We start from the raw sequence: 10,568 nt of genomic DNA, 5'->3' as shown, positions 1-10,568 counted from the left end.
GTCTAAAGATGTAGCTCAGTCAGTAGAGGACTTGCGGAGCATGCCAAAGCCTTAGGTTAGATGTTCAACACTGCACAATATCAAGCTTGATGGTGCACATCTGTAATTTCAGCACCCAGGAGGTGGAGACTAACATATCAGAAGTTCAGGGTCATCCTCAGTTACATAGTCTGAATCCAGACTAGGCTACATGAAAACACACACAGAGAAAAAGACAGAAACAGAGACAGAGATACAGAGACAGAGTCACAAAGAGGGAGATTATTAAGCAGTTTAATGAAAATTCACTCACTAAATCCACTGTCATTGACACATGTAGCACTGACTGGGAACTGAGGAGTCGCATACACTATACTGTAACTATATAATGCAAGTTAACTGTTTCCCTACATAAAAGGTCCAAAGGATGGTGTGAATTTGACCTGAAAAGTGAAGAATTCCCTGCACTTGTGGCAATGGTTATATAGCACAAAGAAAAGTGGAGATTTAGTATGCAGTCTGTCCCAGTTATTTTGAGAAATAGGGAAAACCAGTCTGGCTTTGTGGTCCAAATTATTTGGTTTGGGCTAGGCTCTTTGGATCCATTCCCTTACATTCTTTCATCCAGTCCCTTACATTCTTTCAATACTGCCACTAAAAAATGTGGCAATGTGTTCCATCTCACTGATGATTTCCATCAAGGGGCAAAAAAAAAAAAAAAAGAGAGAGAGAGAGGGGGGGTTTGAAGATGTGGCTAAGAAAGAAAAAAAGAGAGGGAAAGGGAAAATAGGAAGGGGAAGGAAGGAATAAATAAAGTATTTAGAGTGGTTTTCACAAGAGTAAGCAAGCAAGGTTCCTCTCTTACAGTTTTGAAGCAAATGTACTCCTTCAAGTCCCAGGAGACAAGACTCAGATTCTCATTTGGTTTCACACAAAGTGAAGAAAAATAGCACTTAGAACTTTATCATTGTTTTAAAGAGCATCAATGAAAAGAACATGGAATTCAGTTTTTGTAAATGCATCTTGGCTTAGCCCTACATTTATAATTCAGATTATTCTCAGGGTGCTGGCTTGGTTCCAAAAACCAGGCACCATGTACAACTCTGCATTAGAAGTCTCAAAAGACAACAACAACAGAAAGTCCCAAACTGGCTTTTCTTAATCACACTGCATTTTATACAATAGCCCTAGCTAAAATTAGCTCTGAGATGGCAAAATGGCCAGATGAAAAGTGAAAAAAAAGAAAAAAAGAAAAATCAGAGACTCATGCAAATTCAGCCACCTCTCTGATCGTTTTGTTTTGGTTTGGGGTTTGTTTGTTTGTTTGTTTTTGGTTTTGGTTTTTCAAGACAGGGTTTCCCTGTGTACCTGTCCTGGCACTTGCTCTGTAGACCAGACTAGCCTGGAACTCACAGAGATCCACCTGCCTCTGCGTCCCATGTGCCATCACAGCCCAGCCACCTCTCTGATCTTCATCTGTTAGCTATAAGACACACCTTGCATGGCACATTAAAATGGAGCTAAGTGTTTGGATATGTTTAAATGATGGTTTTTTTGTTTTGTTTTGTTTTTGTTTTGCTTTTTGCTGCTATGTATTAGAAATTTGAAAATTAAAAAAAAAAAAGCTGCCTTTTTCTTTTGAAACAGGGCCAGGACTTTGTGCATGCTAGACAAGCATCTACCAGCTGAGCTACATCTCAGGCCGGAAGATCATATTAGATAGGGAGCTAGAAAGACAAGGATACTGAATTGGGAAATCATGCAGCATGCCCAGGCAGTGTCAGTGCCGTTTGACCCAAAAATAGAGCAAGTGATGAGGAAACTGGGGCCCAGGGTACTTACAGTTGACTCAAGTCCACAGCACAAAAAAAGTCCAAGAGTGGGCACTGAGCTCCAGGTGGCCTCGCTTCATGCTATTCACATATTACAATCAAGGCAATATTTTAACCACTGCTATGTTTTCTTTAATATACTGTATATTGTCCATTAAGTCATTGATTCAACAACAACAAAAAAAAAAGTCCTGGATACCTAATATCTGGATACCTGGATACAGGTCTGCAGGCTTAATTTGATATGATTATAAGTTTTTTTCAAGTTAGAAACAGGTTTAATATAATATGGGGCTAAGACAGATTCTCCTTCCCTTGCTTGGATTTTATTGAATTTTGTTTCAGTATAAACACTATAAGTAACAGAATTAAACACAAATAAAGGGTCTCTGCATTGCTTTTCTGCATGATGGAAACATTGAGTCTTAGCAGTCACTGTACATGTGGTTTCCCACAAACACTCTTATATTTGAGCAAGGGTGGTACGGTGATTTGAGATCTCAAACTTTCATTCTTGAGCTAATGTTTAAAAACACTCTTTTGGCCAGCGAGATAGCTCAGCAAGTAAAGGCACTTACTGCCAAGGCTGAGGACCTGAGTTGCATCCTGAGACCCACATGGTGGAAGAAGAGAACTGACTCCTGAAAGCTGTCCTCTGACCTACACACACACACACACACACACACACACACACACACACATTGTGAAATCCATCATTAATGCACAAAATATATAAATGTAATAAAATGTTCTAAAAAACAAAAAACATTCCTAATGCTGTAGCACAAGACTCACTTCCCTTTTGCTTATCAACCACCGAAAGACATTTCCCCTTGGTGCTTGTTATGTTTTAGTGTAACTATGGAAATGTAGCTCTTTCTGTCCTACTGACGTGCATTATTCTGTTTCCATGTAGTCATCTTCTGAGAAACATTTTAAACACTGTGGTCACTAGTAGATCATTGGGTTAGTTTGGTATTTCTGCATAAAGCTATTGGTGTTTCAGTACAAACCATGTTAGTAGCATTCATGAGGGGCTAATTCAGTGTCAGTACCACAGGCTCTTTCTAATTTGATCACAGTGGTCCTATTTAAAGCTTTAGTAGCAGAAAGAAAAAGGCAATTATCACTCAAACAAGATAAGATTTATAATCAGATTTATAATTTACATGTATTTTTATAAACATGTATGTATGTATGTATGTATGTATGTATGTATGTATGTATTATCATGAATATCAAGTTGAGATTTGGGAGTTCTATTCCTGGCATATGGCAGGCTGGGAAGTCACACTGTACCTCCCTCTGGCAACAATCAAGACTAAATAAATAAATAAATAATCCGAGGGACTGTGAGAGACAATGCAGCAGTTAGTCCATTAGAACGTGTTCATTTTTATGTGTTTATGTGTATGCTTGTGTGAGGTCATGTGCAACACATGCATGGAGAACCCTGAAGACATCAGAAGGCAGCACTGGGTCCCCTGGAATTGTGAATGTGAAGGAATTTGTGAGCAGCCATGTGGTTGATGGGAACTGAGAACCCAAGTCCTCTGCAAGAACAACAGCAAGTGCTCTTACCATCAAGTTATCTCTCCAGCGCCGTTTAAAAAAATAAACTTTTAATTTATTTACTTACTTATTGGTGTATGTGTGCGCGTGCCCACGCACGTGCGTGTGTTTGGATGACTTCAGAAGCCAAAAGAAGATACTGAATCCCCTGTAGCTGAAGTTATAGGCGGCTACAAACTGTCTGACATAGGTGCTGTGATCCAAACTTAAGCCCTCTACAAAAGCAGCAAGCACTCTTAATTATTGCATCGTGTCTCCTTAATTCTTTTTTTTAAATTAAATTTATTCCTTGATAATCCCATCCACATATATAATGCATACTGGTTACACTACCTTCTACCAAATCTTGTGCCCTCTCACCCCATTAACCTGCCTTCCTCAGTCCCTCTCCTGCTTTCATGTTATATTACACTCTTTCATGTAGATATCTGTGTTACCTTGCTTCTTTGCTGGACTGGAAGTGCAGGAACACAGAAGACATGTGTGCCTGCTTTATTTTTGTAGTCCTCCATAATACCTGGCAAAACACATGAAAGCTTATTTGTGCTCAGCAAACGTCTGCTGAATCTGAAAATAGGGCATAGGAATGCTTTTCTTGCTTATGACAGAAGGCTTCTTAGATGATAGCTTGGGGCCATTTCCAGCTTTTTACACCAACGTTTGTGGAGCACTGGTGGGGAATGCTGCATATAAGTACGAGGAGGGAGATGACTCAAGCTATTTATCCATTAACAAAGAGAAAAAAACAATACCTGGAGAGATCAGAGCCCATTTAAAAGCAGAGATGAAGAGAAAAACTGATGTTGTAAGGGCAGAAACATAAGTGTTATTTGAGGGGAAAGTTCTTTTCTTAACTGCCTTTTATAAAAGACCATACATCACTGTGTACAGCCGGCATATTTCAAACCTGCTTTCAAGAGATTCCCTGAGGACATGAGCCAGAAGGTGAGCTGCCTTTTTAGAATACAGTTAATCATCTCCTGGGCATAATGTTGAGTAAAAGCAGACCACTACATGTTGTCTGGTGCACCTAATATGAAGTTCAAACCCAAGTGAAACTAATTTGTGGTGATAGAAGTCAAAATGGAGTTACCCTTGGAAGGTGCTGATTCACAAAGGGGAACAAAGGATCTTCAGAGGCTTGGGTAAAGGCATTTAGATCTGAATGGTGGTTACCTGGTATAGACTGAAGATTCATACACTTAAGCATAGTTATATCTCGATTGTTTAAAAGAATAAACATTGCAATGATGGGGGCATCTCTCAGTTGGTAAAGTGTTTGCCTCACAAGCAAGAGGACTCGAGTTCAAGTTCCCAGCCTGGCATGGTGGTGTATGCATATAATCCCAGCATTGGAGAGGCTTCAATGCATAGATTTCTGGGGCTAGCTTGCTAACTAACCTAGCCTACTTGGTGAGCTTCAGGACAGGTGAGTAGCCCTGTCTAAAAGAGACCAAAAAATCTACACCTGTGCCCATATACATGCACACACACAATCACTGCACACATTCAACAGTGTGCATGCACACACACACACACACACACAATAGTAGAGGTGGAAGTGGAAGAGGAGGAGGAGGCGGCAGCAGCAGGCATGATGACACACACCTGTAATCCTATCATTTGAGACGTGGAGAGAGAGAATTGTAGGCTTGAGACTTGCCTTTGTTATATAGCCTGGGCTAGAGTGAAAGGTTAGCACAAGACTTTAATCTCTGCAGAGGCAGGCAGATACCCATGGATTTAAGGTCAGGCTGGTCTATATAGCAAGTTTCAAGACAGCCAGGACTACACAGAGAGATTCTGTCTCAAAAAATAAAATTAATTAAATAAATAAACAAACAAGAAATCTCATTGTGTCACCACTGGTTGACAAAGAGGTACCTAGCAGATCAAAGCCATGCAGCATGTTTCCTGTGAAAAATCAAACGCACATTTTAAAATTTCAGAGTTCTCTCTGGGAACCTGTGACCAGATGGCTCTCATAAATAATGCATTAAAATATGGTGAGGACTAGGAGAATTTATGATATGTGACAAAAAGAAAACAACCAATGATCACACAGTTGACTCGTTTTGACTTTCATTGCTATTTTTTGGAAGAGCCTGCATCACCTACTTGAAATGGCCACACAATAAGAATGGAGTCAGCACACATGAGGAAATTCAGAGGCTGTGGAACCTTGAGTAACTCTCAGCCATTCTGGACATTCGATGCTCCCTCAGTTAGATGAAAAAGTATTTAGATCAAGTGATCTAAAACTCTTTCCAGCTCTTAAATATTCTGGCTTATGGGAACTGAAACTATGAAGAACAATTGTGGTTAAAGAGTTCATATTATTGGAGTAGGGTGGGGAAATAAGCTACTCTTACAATCTGTAATAAAAAGCCAACAAGCAGTGTAGGTGGGAATGTCAAAGAGCAAACCATTCAGACTGAAAATGTCTTTCAGATATGCTCAGTTACCAGAAACCATTGCTGCTGTTCCCTGGGGATTTCCCTAGCTCCCAGCAAAGACTTCACCTAGCAATGCATAGGAAGGCAGTCAGGCAGGCAGGCAGGCAGGCAAGAAGGAAGGATGGATGGAAGGAAGGAAGGAAGGAAGGAAGGAAGGAAGGAAGGAAGGAAAGAAGGAAGGAAGAGAATGAAGGGTTGGATGTAGTTCAGTCAGTATTATGCTTGCCTAGCATGCAGAAAGCCCTGGCTTCTACCCTAGCACCACATAAATCTAGCAAATTTAGTACATGCCTATTACCCCAGCACTCAGAAGGTAAAGTCAGGAGAATCAGGAGTTCAAAGCCACCCTTGGCTGCATAGTGAGTTTGAGGCCGGGCTGGGTTGCAGGAGATCCTGTTTTGATATGCAGAGAGAAAAAAGAAGCTGAAGAGATAGTTCAGCAACTCAGATAGGTGTTGCTCTTTCAGAAGGACCTGAGTTAGATTCCCAGCAGTCATGTCAGGTGGCTCACAGCTGTCTGTAACTCCAGCCCCAGGCGATCTGACACCTTTGGCTTCATGGAACACCATTACTCACATGGACATATCCCTTCCCCCCCACACACACATGCTTATAATTAAAAATAATAAAAACATTTTTAAAAAGCTGAGAGGTTAGTGAGATTGCTTAGGGGGGAAGGCTGCCAAGGCTGAGGACCAGGGACCCCCATGGTAGAAGGAGAGGAATAATTCCTGGAAGATGTCCTCTGATATCCACATACACACCATGCACACTCATACACGTGCATACACATGAAATGCATGCATATACACACACACACACATGCATACATATGCAATACACTTAATTAATTAATGTAAGCTACAAAAGTAAAATGAGGGGAGTAAAAAATAAGGGACTAGTTTTAGTCTTCAGCCTTTCCTTTATGGGCTCACATTTGTGGAGAGTAAGTCCTTTGTGAGAAGAAAAAGAGGTATTTTATACAATATGTGAGCGGCGAAGGAGCTCTAGTTTGGTTCAAATCAAGGTAGAAGTTCAACTATTCAATATCATCCCTTGCTTTCAGCAGCAATAATCAGGGAGATAATTTTAATTTCATTTATTTATTTATTTATTTATTTGTTTGTTTGTTTGTTTTTCTAATGTCCCAGAACTAGGGAAAGGACAGAGTTCAAAACCAGTCTTCAGCCTTCCAGCTGGCTTATTCTTACTGTACCATGCTGCCCCTGGTGGTATCTCGTGGAAGAGCCTGAAGTCTGTGGAGGAGGCAGGAAGGATATTCCCTGGCCTTGGTTTTAAAAACAATTATAGAAGTAAAAAGCTAATGGAAACTGGAGTCACACTTCTAAGGGGCTTCATGATCTCGGAAGATCATTTAACTTCTCTGAGCCTCAGTTTCCTCAACCGAAATAACACCTGTCTATCACTTGAAGCAGAGATCAATTGAAAGAAATGTGAGAAAATGCTGTTATTTAAGAGGTCCAGGCATGGTAGTGCATGCTTGTGACCCCAGTGCTGGGGTTGGGGGTGGGGAGGTGTTGACAAAACAGGAAGATTCCTGGAGTTTACTAGCCAGCCAGTCCTGGTGAATCAGTAAGCTTCAGATTCAGGGAGAGACCCTGCCACACTAAGTAAGTAAGTAAATAAATAAGGTGGAGAAGTGACTGAGGAGAGAGGACACCCATTGTTAACCTCTGGGTCTTTACATGTGTACACATGGGCATGTGCATATTCACACACACAGGCACGCATGCATACCACATACATACAAAAACAAAGTAAAAGAAAATAGAGGGCCAAGAAGACATCTCAGTGGGTAAGAGGTCTAGCCATGCAAACCTGACAACAGTGGGTAAGAGGTCTAGCCATGCAAACCTGACAACCTGAACACATGTAAACAAGCTGGATGCTGTAGTAGTGTGCATCTGTAATGCCAGCATTCCTATAGTGAGAGGGGAAGTAGACATAGGAGAATCACCCAAAAGCATCCAGCCAGCTAGTCTGGGCTATGCAGTGCAGCAGTAGAAGCCAGAAAGACTCTGCCTCAAAAAGGTGGGCAAGGAGAACTGACTCCCTGAAAGTTGTCCTCGACCTCCATACAACACTGTGGAATGCATGTGCCTGCATGTACACATATGCACAAAATAATAATAATAATATTCAGGGTTTCTCTGTATAGCCCAGGCTGTCCTGAAACTCACTCTGAAGACCAAGTTGACCTTGAACTCAGAGATCTGCCTGCTTCTGCCCCTTGAGTGTTGGGATTAAAGGTGTGCACCATACCACCTGGCAATAAAAATACTTTTTTTAAAAAAATGGAGAAAGGCAGATATGCTCAGTGAGTTAAGGAACTAGTGATTGCAAAGCAGTAACACCAGATCAAAGCACTCTGTGTGTGTGCATGTTAACACCTGAGCGGTGGCTGTTGTCCACATAAAAATCAATGGTCCTGTAACAGCAATGTCCTTCATTTATTAGAAAAATCTAGCATAGTTGCTATGAGTAGGTCATTCCCTAATGAGTGGGTAGCAGTTGTGAAATGAATCTTTCAGATCTCTCAACCCCCCTCCACACTTTGAATTATCAATCTTTGAAAATATGTGAACTCAGTAGGTCAAGTCCATCTCTTACTGTTTTTGAATTTGTGCTTTCCTGACTATACGTGAAGCTTAACTACATTATTCTCTTTGTAATAGAACTATAAATGCTAGTGGTTTGGGGAATACTGATGGACATGTGCATTGGAACACGCACATGCATGACATACACAGATGAATGCACACAATAAATACATACATGTAAAGTAGAAGAAAAAGGAGGACCAGAAAGATAGCCACACACCCCTGACAACAAACTTGAGGGCCTTAAAAATCTACTGGGTAGAATTTTAAGGTCAGATAATTATTTACGTATTTTATGTGTGTGTCTGCCTGAGTGTGTGTGTACCGTATGCATGCAGAGCCAGAGCTGAGGCCAGAAGAGGGAGTCAGACCCTCTGGAACTGTAGTTATAAGCAGTTGTGAGCTGTCCATGTGGGTATTGGGAACTGAACCTGGGCCCTCTGCAACAGAAGAAAGTGCTCTTAACTGTTAAGTCACTTCTCCAGCCCCAATGTACATAAAAGCAGAAATCCCAATACAGTCTTCAAAAATATCTCTGTGCCCATCATCTATGCACATAGAGGCAAGAGCAACCCTTTCACCATTGTAGCTGCCATGGACAGAAGAGGTTGATAAACTGCAGTATGCAAATCATGGTAAACCTTAAGCATCAAAATGTAGTAGAGTTTCAACATGAGGAAAAAAAACAAGCAAGTTGCACAACCGTGTAAACAATATAACACAATGTAAAGGTGAAAATAGAATTATGTATTCTATGTGCATATCTATGCATGCAAATAATATGCAAATAAACTAAGTGCAAGATTTATTTTTTTCCTCTTTACCCCCTATTTGATAGTCATCTCTCTCTGTATTCTCTTTCTCCATCCTTCCCTCTTCCACCTGATCCCATATAAACCAATGACAAGTTATAGTAGGGAAAGAAAACCAATTGAACAAGTGGCTAAAGGAGACTTTTATCTTCTATATTACCTGAATTTGTATTATTTTAATTTATGTATATGTATATATGTAAAAATACACTATATGTGTGTTTACAGGCCAAAAGGGACATCAGACTTCCTGGAGCTGGAGTTATAGGAGGTTGTGAGTCTTGGAAAGTGAACTCTAACTCCCTGGAAGAGCAGAGTGCTCATAACTGCTGAGCCATCTCTTCAGCCCTCATCTGAATCTTTAAAACAAGAATGTGTTTGTGTAATATTTTGACTAATTAAATTTAAAATGCAATAAGAAATAAATAAGAGCTGAGGCTGGAACTCAATGGTAGAACCATTCTAAAGCATGTGTGAGCTTCAGGCTTGACACATAGCAACACAAGAAACTAGAGAGGGGGAAAGAGAGAAAAAGAAAGGGAGGGAGTGAGAGAGAGAGGAAGGGAGTAAGGGAGGAAGGGAGGGAGGAGGGAGGGAGAGAGAGAGGAAGGGAGTAAGGGAGGAAGGGAGGGAGGAGGGAGGGAGAGAGAGAGGAAGGGAGGGAGGGACAAGAAAGGAGAGAGCTTGTTGGCATGGTGGAACATTACTGTAATCCCAACAGCCAAGAGACTGAAACAAGACAGAACTGAAGTTTCAGGCCAGCCTGGTCTACATAGTGAAACTGTGTCTTGAAAGCAAGCAAGCAAATGATACTGAACACTAAGCTATTCCATCTAAAGCAGTTGGTCCTGGAGAGATGGCTCAGTAGTAAGAACCCTGGCTGCTCTTGTAAAGGAGGATTCCCAGAACCCACCTGGCAGCTCATAATTGCCTGTAACTCCAGGTCCAGGAGATCTGATGCCTTCTTCTGACCTCTGTGGGTACCAGGCACATAATGTTTGTGGTGCACAAACATTATGCAAGCAAACACCTATACACATAAATATTTTTTTAATCTTTACACAAAAATCCTAAAATGCAGGATTCTGTTCAAGGAACAGAATCTTATTTATTTAGATTTTCTAAAATTATAAAGTGGGAATGAGTTAAACTGCCAAGCATGGTGGCACACAGCTTTGATCCCAGCATAGGGGAGGCTGAGGCTAAGTAGGTTAGTTCACATACTGGTTTAGATAATGAGTTCCAAGCTAGTCAGGGCTATGTCATAAGGCCCTGTCCAAAAAATAAAAAAAAAAA

The sequence above is a fragment of the Phodopus roborovskii genome, unplaced genomic scaffold, assembly GCF_943737965.1.
Source record: "Phodopus roborovskii unplaced genomic scaffold, PHOROB, whole genome shotgun sequence".
In the NCBI taxonomy this organism is placed as follows: Eukaryota; Metazoa; Chordata; class Mammalia; order Rodentia; family Cricetidae; genus Phodopus; species Phodopus roborovskii.
Note: the sequence above shows the minus strand (reverse complement) of the source record.